Here is a 13849-nt window from a genome sequence, read left to right as displayed (position 1 = left end):
AACGCAGGCTTAAATGTCCCATTTGTTTCTTGAAAGATCCAGGTTTTTTTTATTCCTTGTCACAACGCCGCTCCAGCGTAGTCTGCGGAACTTTGAACTGCCCGGAAGCTTTATAATATCCCATTTCACTACGTATTACACTCTAGATGGCCGCCTTCATACATTCTTCCTCCCAACTTTGCCTCATATTTCCTTTTATATGTGCGAACCATCCTGAAATGACAGCAAACAAGAGCTTATGAAGCCCCAGCATTAACAAGATATGGTTCGAGCTGGATAGTAAACTACAAAATCGATACTCTTACGGGGCATAATGGGGTAATGGGGCAAAATGGGGTGATTATTATCGTTTTGCCCCACCTCGATTTGCTCCAGATGAGTTCTAGTGTTAAATCAACGAGTATCACTATTATAACTTACAATCCTTAAACCTTAAAAACACAAAACAAACACAGAAGAAATATTCTTTCAATATGTGAATAGTTTAAAAGTGTGCAATATATAACTTGCCTTACCTTGACAAAAGAAAAATCTCAATGGTAATATCCCACAGCACGAAAACAAAGAACTGACACACAGCACTGTTCCTTTTCAACTAATAAGAACGATCCCCAAGCGCGACAGCCCTTCGTCCTTGAGAACCTTGTTTATGTACTTATCGCTAGATTGCAGTAGATTACAGTTCGAAAAATAGCAATACCTCGTTATGCTCACCTAACCCCGCTACGCCCTACGTTCCCTAACAGTAGAGTCTAGAAGTCTTTAGTATCAAATAAAGCTTCACGAAGATATTACTGATTACCCAGTTAAAAACTCTGTTCCCATATATTTGACTAAATGTAGATTTGAAGATGAATTGAGGGCAATCAAATGTTACTCCAAAAGTGCCTGTACCATCCAATGCTATGTTGCCAGGAAACTAGAGTTGTGTAATTGCATGGATGTTAAGGCTGGATTTTCCCAAAGTATTTACTGAAGAAAAAAACATACGTATATTACGTTTATGTCCACTAGAATCAGTAAGTGAAAAAAACTATTAACATAAAAAAGAAACACGCTAAACGATTGGAATTATTATGCACAACATTGCTTATTTTTTCTATTATTTCATTGTCAGTACTTATTATCTCTACAATTGAGTGGTATGCTTTCTCCTAAATGTATTTCTCTAAACGCAAGGGGTAACTAAATTATTTCCTATTGAAAAGGTGGCCAAAAAGTAAGTATGCAGTCCCATGCTAATCAATTTGATTTTTTAGTATCATTTCTTATTATTATCCATTAATTAGACTTCGTTTCTTTATTATTTGTCATAAACCCTTCTTACTTGTGTCTTAAGCTCGGAACAGCCGGAACAAATAAACCCATAATCTAGAATGTTATACTTGGTTAATGCGTGGGTGTGTACCTACTTTTGGTCTACCCTCTTTTTCACTTCTTCCTAGAATGTTTCATGCGTGTATCGTAAATACGTAATTACAAAAGTTTTGCATTTCCAAGAAACGCATTTTTTTAATGAAGTATTTTCTAAGGTTTGGAATATAACTGCTTTTCGCTAAATAATTTAAGGACATTTCGGTTATGAAAAGGATTTAACTTAATACCAATATTATTTTTCATTATATAGTATATTTATTATTTGGCCTGTATTGAAGAAATTGCAATAATAGTAATGTAGAATACTATATTACTATTTGTACGTATAATATAGCTTGTTAAGTTCACATATATTTGCATAGTTACAGGTAAAGAAATGCCTATGCTGGTACGCTACGTAAGCAATGATGTAAGCAACGAATCATATAAGATATTTTAAATTTTCACTTCCAACTGAAAGGCAGAATGTTTTTTCTATGTGAATTTACTCATTTTCCTGATTGAATTAGCATCTTTTATGCAAATATTATCACATTTTTATATTATACAGAATATCAATTCAAATATAAATTTACGCTATATTACAATTTTATCTACTTAGTAAACAGCATAATTCTATCAGGTTTACATGTTGATATTTATGCTGCTACGATGCGTTACGGACTTACTAAATGTCTAGTTTGTTCTAGTTTTATAAACATTACATCTTCAAAACTTTCGACGACCAAGCTCCCGTTCCTACACAGTAGACTAGAAACATATCTTTGGTACTCGCCAGAGAATCCTATATAAATATCAAAAAATATTTGAAACATTTTTGTATTATGCGAATATCCTATCCACTACGAAGTAGTTTGTTTTCCTGTACAAATTTACAAGCTTACGAAGTTACATTACATCTCAAAATATATGGCTTAATTATAAAATGGTATATAGTGACTGTATAATGGCCACAAGGTATTTGTTATATAATATAGAACATTGTCTATAGGGTTTCCTTTAACTCAATTGAAAAATGGTGATCGATGGGTCAAAGAATTAACATGTAGTGGAACAATTTCGGACTGATGAAGCTATGAACCCTGCCTCCTTCGCCTTAATGCGAGGTAATGATATAAGCAGAGAAGTAGTTCTCAGTCTTCATCCCCCCCCCAAAAAAAAATAAGAAAGTAACTATGTCGTGTGTAATTTCCATTTGTGAGATGCAATTCTTATCCCATCTAAATTGCTGTTCAGAAGAAAATAATAGTGTAAAATACTAATATTCAAAAATCCTAAACATCCAAGTAGAGGCTAGTGCTGATTAATGAAGAATCGAATACAATATTGGTTACGTGTTGCGTACGATGAACCGCAGCGACCGAAAGTCTTCTTGTTTTCTTTTCTTTTTCTTTTTTCTTTGTTTTTTGCAGTCAGAAGTTATGTTACCTAACGTAGCTCACATTTGAGGGCTTTCCATTTGTAACGTTCATTTGCAATTGTTATGACGAACATAAAAACAATAAACCAACGTTTCCCTTCCAATGCTCACTATTTAGTGAACTCCTGTACACAGATCCACAAGACAGACGTTGCAACTTCCTACATTTCTTCCTCTATGTGAAAACGATTTTTTTGAAATAGCTCTCGCATTTGATAGTACTAAGAAGGTGGTGTTAGTCACTATGATGGTGATGTGTCAGTTTGAAATCGCTACTACTTACAACATATTGTTAGTAGAAGAAGACTAGTAGCAGAAAACTAGAAGCTGTTTCTGAAAATCGATTAAGCGTCCTAAGAATGCATATTATCTCTGTTCTTAACCTACAAGTAAAACAGGAAGTGGTAGCGATTAACTATTTCCTGTTTTTAACGTTGATTGCTATGGAAGAAAAACTGTAATAGATATCTAAACGCTGTTTTCCATAATCCAATAACCATCCGTTCTCATCTCCACCCTTAACCTTATACTAAAACCGGAGGTGGTAGACATTAACTCTTTCCGGTTGATCACTGCCGAGCAGAAACCGTAACCCGGTTTTCTAATCGACTGAGAATACACTTCATCTTCATCCTTTACCCTCTACTAAAACTGGAACTGGTAGATATCAACTTCTATGCGGAAGTAGGTAGCAAGACGCAGTTTTCTGCAATGAATTAAGCACTCCAAGAATATAATTGTGTCATCAATTCAATCCCTCTACTAACACCGGGAGTGGTATAAATCTACTTTCACTTCCTATTTCATTATTAATTAAGAAGATATTGTGTGAGCCTCCTTAGTGTCTTCATCAGAGTTTATTCAATACGAGCCTTCGTCTTGCTGAAGGCTTTTCCCTCAGACTCGCAAATTTGTTCGGTCTAACGCTTTGGATCTCAAACCTGCAATCATCAATGTTTGCTAGGCTTACGGCCTCACACCTCACATACCTGCAAACATACTGAATTTCAGTTGAAATACCTGGGTGCTTTGCTCACAGGCCACCGTGTTTGTTCGGCCTATGGCCTTGCACTTTATATATCAGGAAACATACCAATTTCAGTTCAAATATCACGTTTTAGTCTTCAACTTTACGGGATCCCTAGATATAAACATATTAGTGTAATGATAATTTTAATATCCACCTCTATTCTCTTCCAAACCCTTTTCTTCCCTTCTAGATCACAATCAAAAACGCGGAAATATGTATCTAATTATTGGGATTACAGAGTAAGATTTATAATAATATTGTACAGTTAGTACTTTGGTGCATCCCGTCCGTTACTTCGCACGAAACTCTTGAACGAAACTGAATTTGACTTCTGTTTTTTGCAATTGATAGCTAAAGTAATTATCTCGAAAGCGTTCGTTAGTAGGGGATCATAAACCAGGAGGTTGTGGATCAGAAACCAGAAGTGGTAGAAATCAACCATTTTTGCTTTTAACGTTGATACTGTAAACCAAAAAGGGTAATAGTTAGCAAGAAACGGTTTCCGGCAGTCGATTTAGCATCCCAAGAATACCTTTCAATTCCATCCCTAATACTGTATTGAAATAGAAAGTAGCAGAAATAAACAAGTTCCCGCTTTAACATTGAATGGGGAAAAACGGTAATATATATAGCGAGAAGCAGTTTTGGGAAATCAACTAAAAGATTCCAAGAACACCTTTCATTTCTATCCTTAACACTGATAAAACTAGAAGTGGTAGAAATCAACAATTTTCCGTTTATTTTTCATTACTGTGGAGCAAAAGCTGTAATAGATAGCGAGATGCTGTTTTCGACAATCGACGGAGCATTCCAAGAATACATTTTGTCTTTCCATTACACTCTAATAAAATCAGAAACGAAAGGGTGTCTACTAAAATTCCAAAATGAAATTTTATGACTTTCTTTAACAAATCATTAAATTTAGTAACATTCTCAAAAGCGAATTTCAGTGCGACTTGCGCCAATTTTCACGCACGTGGTAGAAGCGTGCTTTACTTGTGATTTGGTAGCGTCTAGAAACCATATGTGTTTTTGGTGGTGAATTTTGACATTTTATAGAAAAATATTTACAGGTATGTATTTATATTTGTACAGATAAAATGAATCGTGAACCAAAAGTAAAATTTCTTGACTTACATGACCATTTTCTGATTTGCTGACTTTCTTTAATCCTTTTCGTGACCAATAGATACCCTGCTAATCCAGTATGACTTCCAGGTTCAATGTAATATACATAGAACATGACCTATAAGAGACAGCGAGAAGAGTTTTTCTTAATGAGTTAGCGTTCTTAAAATAGGTACTATCTCTTCTTTTACCCTGTAATCAAACGTAATTATTACAAATCAACCACTTCCGGTTTTAACGTTCATCGTTGTACAGTCTTGTTCAAGAAATCTTGACCACTCACCCTGCTATGAAAGATGATATTCTTGCAACCGCAAAAGGAAATTATAATGATGTGGCTCTTAATAAACTTCTTAATCGACCAAACGAAATTCACATTTATTTGATTTACTTCTAACTATAGGTAAGACCACAGGTATTTTCAAAGAGAGATGAGTGACAAAGTTTTCTTGAACAAGACAGTATATGACAAATGGCAATAGATAGGCACGGTTTTTTTATTCGATTAAGCGTCCCTAGAATATATTCCATCTCCACTATAATCACTAGTAAATAACACTAAGTGGTAGATGTCTACTACAACTTCTGGTTTCAATTTTATTGAAAAATATTGGGTTGTCCTGTTTACTGTCTTTAAGTGATTTTGTTTTAAATGAGAAGTCCTAAAGCCAAATTTCATGTTTGTAACTTTCAGAGATTCTGAGATACCGGTATGCTATTTTATGAGTAATCATTCCTATCCTCACCTTTTCCTTCTCCTTTATTACTAAGATATAAAAGAAATGGTGAAACATGTGTTAAATTATTTTAAATTGGAAATCCAAATACCAAATTTTAAGTTCCCAGTCCTATACGTTACAGAGATGAGGGTATCTTACTAAAATAACTCTCACAACAATTCCTCCTCTTTTCGTGAATTTTCAAAAAAAATTTCTTAGTGGTACCCCACGTCACAAATCCTATGTACGTGAAAATTCAAAGCTTCTAGGCAGTCCCTAGAGCAATGGCTCCTAATCTAGGGGTGCGAGTCTCTGACAGAACTAAATTTAAAATTACAAATATTACGAATGTTGTAACAAACATTAAATTAAATATTTAAACACGAAATAACTATTCTGTAAGAACTGTGGTTTCATTGGTAAAATATAATATTCCACTGCACTACAATGCTATACAGGAATCTTGCTGGAAATAAATATAAATTTCTGAGAATATGGCTATTATTATATACTATCATTATATGCAATCCCGTTCTTCGTACGGGTCAGCGGCATAGCGTAAGGGAACGACTGTATGCCCGGCATCCCCTGTTAATAATAAAAAATACGTATTTCATTGTATATAAATTGTTTGCTTCTAATTATTATCACAATTATTTCCACTGCAATCTTCAGGATGTCCTCTCTCGCCTTACTTTGACAAGTGAAACCTACGCATGCGCATCACTTAGATGTACATTTTCTCTCTTTCTTCTTGTCGTATGCTAAGTTCCTTGGGCAACCACGCCTACTGCAAGCAACGTGGTTTTCGTCTGCTTTCTGTCGAATGCGCATGCGAAACTGCTACTCTCTTCATCCCTTGCAACTCTACATTTTGCTTTAGATATGCGATAGCGTATTCAAGTATTTCCAACTCTTATATATCATGAACTAAGTTATAGTTTCTGTACACAACGTACAAGCGTTAACATGAAGGAAATAGAAAAAAACAAAAGTGGTTAATTCAATGTCTTTTTGAAGCATGCCGGTTATGTAAATAATAGTATAAAAATAGATATGCTTTATTCGTAATTAAATGCATCGTAATTGTAGTCGTAATTAAAGGCAAATTATTAACCTTCATCATAAATACATAGTATGTCCAGTGGCGTGGCCAGAAACTTTTTGAGGGAGCTCACACACACAAGCATAAATATAAATCATTCTGTACAATCACGGTCACCGATCTGGTAGACCAAGAAAGCTAGTACTCCTTGCCCCTCGTAAGGATTGCTTGGGACCTTCTGTCACTGGCACGTATCCCGGGGAGATGAGGAGGACACGTCCCCTCCAATCTTAGAGCAGGGGGACTGTCCCCCCCAACTATCCGATTTGAAATTGTTATGATTTGTATCCAACTGCTACAAAGGAAAGCAAGATGAAACTGATGTTCCTTGACTTGTTTTATTTTTAAAAAAGAATCGTATTTTTTAATATTTCATTGTCATTATTTTTGTTAGTCTATTTGCAGCTACTTGTTTAATTCCTGTAAAGATTCCTATAATGCTATTGTGATCATCATAATTTTGGTCAAATAAGAGTATTGTTGCGCCATACATAGTTGACTTTCTTTCATAGTTTTCGGGAAGTCATTATATATATTATTACAAAACAAGTGTCCTGAAATTTTAATGTGGATCATTGTGGATGCGTAAATAGAAACATATCAATTATAAATATGCATGTATTCAGATTTCAGAATGTGTTCACGGTACTGATACGTATCACAATTTCATCTACATCCCCTGGTATATAAAATACAACAGATTCACCTCAGAAATCAGATTCATCTACCGTAATATGAATCTCATCTCCCCTCCCCCGGAAAAAGCCTCAAATCTGCCATCCTCCCAATGTTGAAGACAACTCTGGTCCTATGATCCTCCACAGCATTGATTTTCAACTTCATAAATATTTTGAACATCGCTTTAAAAAAAAGGAACGGTCTTACCCGTTCCCCGAATGTTGAAGACAGAATTGCGCCCCTGCCTTCAGTATCTGGATACCTGGCAACGAAATACATACACAGAAACTGGCCCCCTGAGTTGGTTTAAGTGCTTTCTATGTGCATCTTCAAATGATATCCGTATACAATCAGGTCCATATTCACGAATGGGCATCTAAGTTCCGGACTCAAGATGACAAATTTCTAGGGGCGACTTCTTAAAGAACGAGATTGAAGTATGGTATGCTGAAGAAGCTGTCCACGAGAAAGAAATAAAGGAAATTATACTGGAAACAATGTTCATACAACAGCGGGGCCGAGTTTTCTTTTCACATGGTAGTGGTAAGAAGGAGCTGAGACAATTGCTTATTAGCTTCTAACGTAATCCACGCATTTTCTTTTGTATACCCCACTAGGCCACCAATTAGGGGGCTTCCCCCCTAAAATTTTTAATAACTCTATATTTCCCATCAGTATAGCTATGTATTGCTGGTTTTAGTAGTGTTGTATCGCACAAAGTGAACAAGTTTGTAAACAGAACGCTGCAGCCTAGCTGTTGCGCACCTAATCCTACATTTCCCCACTCCCTTCTCCGCGACAATGATGTTTTGCAGTGTTGCAATCTGCAGGGAGCGGAATGGTCTGAGGATTTTCTACGACATTTGAGTGTAAATGCTGTATATTGACTGTTTTAAATTGTTAATGCATTTTAATATTTTCTCTTTGAATATTAAAAGAATTAAGTACGATTAGGGGAAATAATTAAGTATTTCTTACCAACGTAATATATGAATTTAAAACCGTTGGAAAAGTTGGAAATTAATTTTAATGAAAAATAAATAAACGATAGAACAGAACTCACCTTCTAAATGTTTTCCATTTCTCCTTCAGTTTCACTCTCCCACTCATCTGAGTCTCTATCGGCCGATGAATCTGAGTCTGAATCGGTTTCACCAAGTCTAATTATCAGTTCATCTACACGCTCATCCATAAGTCCGTCTCTTTCAAAGTAAGAATCTTCAATTTTTTTCACATGTTCATAACATTTTACCCATTTCTGTGGTGAATATTCATTAAATAACTTTCCCAGTAATTCTTTCTTTGCATCCAGTGAATCGGAAATGCATTGCCTCGCTTTGGTCTTGATTTCCCCCCACACAAGTTCAATAGGATTTAAGTCTGCGTGGTAAGGTGGAAGTCTTATTATAGTGTGCCCCACGTTTATAAATTTCTTGTCAATCGCGTATTGTTTCACATAAGGTACACTTTGAATTCTTAAGAACAGTTGTCTTTTGTTCATTCTCCACAATGTTTTTACTCTATTCTCCGCTTCAATTTCGGTTTCGTTTATAGGTTTGTCTGTCGTTGATAACCACTGTATCATGTAGCTTTTAAGTGAAGACATAGTTGGTCTTTTATTGATTTGAACATTGTGATAACTGGCATTATCAACGACAACAACGCTGTTTTCGGGAAGATTAGGAAGTAGTTTTTCATCGATCCATTTTGAAAAATTTCTACTGTTCATGTCATCATGATAATCTCCACTTTCTTGCTTAGATTTGAACATTAATAAAGCATTATCAACAAACCCAAATTCCCCTCCTGCATGGACGTGGCCCTTTTCCAACAGTTTCTGTTACACCTATTTCACTCTCACTTTGCCAACACGCCGGTACTGAATGTGATGCGTGAATGTAGGTTTCATCAACATATACAATTGGCCTACCTTGTTTTCTGTATTCACGCAGGTCCGTTAAATATCGTGCACGCCACTCAGCAATGTTCGGATTTTCAATCAAAATCTTTCTCCTTGACTGACATTTTCTCCACCTAAACCCTATAGACCGTAAAAGACACCTTAAATACTCACTGCTACAATCTAATATGCCGTCCTCTCTTATAGTTTTAGTTAGTTTTCGTAATGTTGGAACTACTTTCTTTACTGTGTAAAATTCATGAATTTTTCGCCTAATTGCACCTTTAGCAAAATCATCTGTTTGTATTCGCTTTTTCCTTGGATTCTTTATACCTGTCGGTGTAGAGAAATTCAGCACACCTTTAGCCAGCGACTGTTTTCCTTCTTTTAAAACTTGAGAAACCATCCATTTAGATACTCCCGTGGCAGCGCTTGTGGATTCGACAACATTATACTTATGTTTATATAACTCTTTTTGATTTTGGAAATACGTTGCAACATTGAAAACAATTTCTCTGGCTTGCCCTCTAAGAGGTTTTCCAGAGCACATTGTGGATTTGGACGGACCCGACATGATTTGATTTTCACAGTCAATAATCACGTAATGCGCCTCACACACTCACTACTGCTCAGAAACGCAAACACATGAAAGAAAGACACTACTTCAAAAACAGAGAAACACCTCCGAGAACAACAACTTCTTCGACACGAATCAATCGGGTAGATGGGTGCCACACAAATGTCAGCAGTTTTAACAGATCACTGATTCCTCGCCTGAACTTCGATAATGTGCTTTTCTTTACGCTGACCTTTCTCAACCCTTAAGTGTGGTCATTGAACCGAAACACACATTTTGTCTTTGACAGGGCGGAGCACCCTTGATCTATTTAGGAGCTGGATTTTTTTTCTGTGACAATGCCGCCCGATGTATTACCAACTGGTCCATTTCTGTTTCAAAGATATAGACTATTCGGCAATGACATCTTGAAGGCAGGTCGCGGAAGGATTGTTGGGGGAGAAATGAAGAGTTCGTTACTTTTGTATTTTGTGTATATGGTGAGATTATGGAAAGAATGCCGCCGCCTTCAGTCTCATTGCCGCACCGTATTGTTGCAAATTATTGGTTTAATAAATTGGAAAAATTCTCTTGCCGGTTCGTACCAATGAAAAAATAATAACAAAAAGAGAAATTTTCCCTTCAGAAGGCGTGAAGGGATCGCCTCGTTGGAAAGCGTCACTGCTTACAGTGTATCCATGAGGTAGTCTGCACGGGCCCGGCCCGTGAATTAATAATATGAGGCTCGACCAGAGAGAGATATGTTTTAGCATTTGGGGCCGATTCCATGTGATAATCAAAGGAGCCCGAAATAAGTCCGAATTACAAAAACTTAACAATTAGGGCAAAATTGTATTTTTTATTTGCAACAATTACATGTTTATTTTTGCAGTTTAAAAGCTTTCATGATTCAGAGACAACAAGGAAATAAAGGTTATCCTTGACATTTATATGAATTCTCTTTTTAAAAAAAGTCATTATATAAATTCTCATATAATAGGCCCTATAAACTGACATTGTCTTGAAGAAAAAACCAAGACAGGTTGTTCCCAACGCTCTGGTTCCTTTACAGGTAATTCAGTGTAAGAAGCAGTATTTTCCCTCAGACCAGGTAAGCATATTTATTTCTGTTACTTTTAGTTTCTTTTTTTTTCTCTATTACACAACTTTTCTCACAATTGCACAGTGATTTTTAAGTGTGGGCGTCTCAAGTTACAAATTTAGGTGTGCGTTAAAAGTTCTCCAGAAAATATCGTTGTATTATGCCCGAAAAGGTCCCGAGAAATATGATTGTTTATTTACAAATTTACGGGCCAAGCCCGGCCCTAGGCCTGAGCTTGTGCAGACCTCTACCATGAGGTTGCTTATCTACTAAAAAAAGTAAGATTCGGACTTTAAACATTCCCAATTATGACAGAGCTACAAGGGGCCGTGGTGGCTCAGTGGTAGAGCGTTCACCTTTGGTGCGTGGGGTCCCTGGTTCAATCCCAGTTCGCGCCAAGTGGGCTTTGTGGTGGACAAACACCGTGTGCGTGGGTTTTCTCGGGGTTCTCCTGTTTACTCTCACTTTCTTCATTCCACCATTTCACTTATTCCTCATCACACCGTCCCCCTTAGCCTCGATGCATAATCGTGGGATGTTAAACTGAATATTTCACTCCATTTTATTATTACAGAGCTATGATTAGAAGGAAACATCTTTATATAGGCCTATACAGAATGATGATTATGATGACGTGTTCTGCCTGAAGGCAGGTCTTTGACCTGCAGCAGCTCCCTGTGAAAGATTAACCCATGGTGGTTTGCTATTGCCTTCCATGAGATGAAAATGACGTCCTAAAGACGAGGTCTACAGTTTAAAGTGAGATCCGAACCACTCGTATCCCCATCAAACCTGGGATGCCTTGATTACAAGACGACGAGCTTACACATTTATCCACCGTGAACACCCTGCTTTATAGAATAATAAACTTAAATTTATATTTTTACTGAATTGATTAGTGATGCGCACGACACAAATTTTGAAGTTGTCTCGATTCGAAACTATTTTGCAAAAGTGATATCTCGTCTCGAAAAATGTATGTTTCTATTGCAATAATTTTGTATCGTCTCTAATCTTTTCGTAAAAATTATGTCTCGTCTCGTCTCGATCGTATACCTAGGGTGATGATTAAATCAAATATTTTAATTGTAACTGTGCCAAATATTTTGATAAGCACTTCTGGAAGAGGAACTAGCTGAAATAAAAGAAATCGTTGAACATAGTTTTCTCTACTAGTTATCATTGTTATAGTTTTTTTTTTTTTTTTGCACAAGTATCTTCATCCTTGGAAGGAGAATAATTATTCATTCTTACTGAGAAGGATGGGGCCGCAAAATGTTAAATATTATAACACTTGAGACATAGTTTGTACTAACAATAGACTGAAAGCAGCTTATTTGTTGTCTTATATTGACAAAAATACTTTTGTCAACTCGTCTCATTGAAGTAAGACAGAAATATTTCCCTTTCAGAAAGATGCGCCCCCGTTCTGTATTCGCCCCTAGTTCAGTATCGTAATGTTCTAGTAGGCTCAGCTGTCAGGTCAGTCTTTAATGTGGCATCTAGAAAATTAAGTCATTCGCCTTTTGGTTTCTCTTCGTTATAAAGCTTAATAACGAACATACGTGAATATACTACCGTAGAATACGAAGAGCTACCACCGCAACGCATTTCCAAAAGCGGGATTAAATGAAATGGACCACTGATATGAGAATTACGAGTCGGTACTCTAACGCTACATGGTAATATTTATTTTAGCAGGTGATATTTGTTGTAACATAAGTTTGCTGAGTTAGTATCACTGGAACTTTCAAAGCCAGACCAGTGGATGGAAGAGTAGTGGGGAGGATGGCAGAATACGAAGTGCTCCGTAGCGATCTGCGCATCTTGGTTTGAAACTTGTCGAGTTATAACTTTGGCATCCCCATTTCGGAATACCACGCTACCCTACTGGTACGGGTAGAATAGGTTTATAGGAAATATTTGAAAGTTATATTTGATCACTCTTTCCCCATTATTTGAACAAAAGTGAAATAAAACCCCTAGCTCGACCATGTTCAAAAATGTGTTTCATACGATGCAGTATTTATTCTTTGCAAGAAATCTAAATTCTCTTCTGCTTTTACGATTCTTTATTTCGAAGAGAGTTGATAAAATAGAAATGTCCCACATGCTAAATATGTTGAAAAATTCATTTCAGACGTTTCAAACACTTTGCCACACTGTAACCTCTTATGGAAGCAGAATTTTCGAAAACGCTGGGGCATGTCCACATGATGACCTCGTTAAGTAAAAAGTTATATACCTAGTTTCATCTCCTTGGCTTGGAAGATATTTAATTTTCGCCGTATGCGTGTCTACTTGGTTTTTGTATTAAATCTAATCTTCATACATGAGAGATTTCAAAGATACTGTATTTTTAGCAAATATTTTAGACCTTGACCCCTCCCATTAGGATACGCATTTCATATGATGAAACCATGCTCTAGACTAGTTCTAAATATGTTCAGTAATTCTCCTCGAACATTCTATGAGGATGAGACAGCGAACGCCGATTTGAATGTCGAGAAATAAGTAAATTAATTCCTCCCTCCTTCTGCTTAAAAGGAGAATTTCTGAAATACGTATTCCATTCTTTTTAGTTCAGAGTTGGTTTACGAAACTTCACATTACGAATTTAAGCCAATTTCACATTTCATGACGTTTTCTGAATAAATAGTGGTAAATTTTAATATTATAGAAATCGTGTCTTTTCTCCATCTTTAAGAGGGGAATTTCCGGAAACATACGTTCAATTATTTATAATTAAGAAATCAAAATCAAATTTCACACCTCAAACGTAAGCAAATGCAGAAATGTTAATAGGTAGACACTATTCTCCATTATCATCTTAA

This window comes from Thermobia domestica, chromosome 14 (genome assembly GCF_964235325.1).
Source record: "Thermobia domestica chromosome 14, izTheDome1.hap1.1, whole genome shotgun sequence".
In the NCBI taxonomy this organism is placed as follows: domain Eukaryota; kingdom Metazoa; phylum Arthropoda; class Insecta; order Zygentoma; family Lepismatidae; genus Thermobia; species Thermobia domestica.
This window is presented reverse-complemented; position numbering follows the sequence as displayed.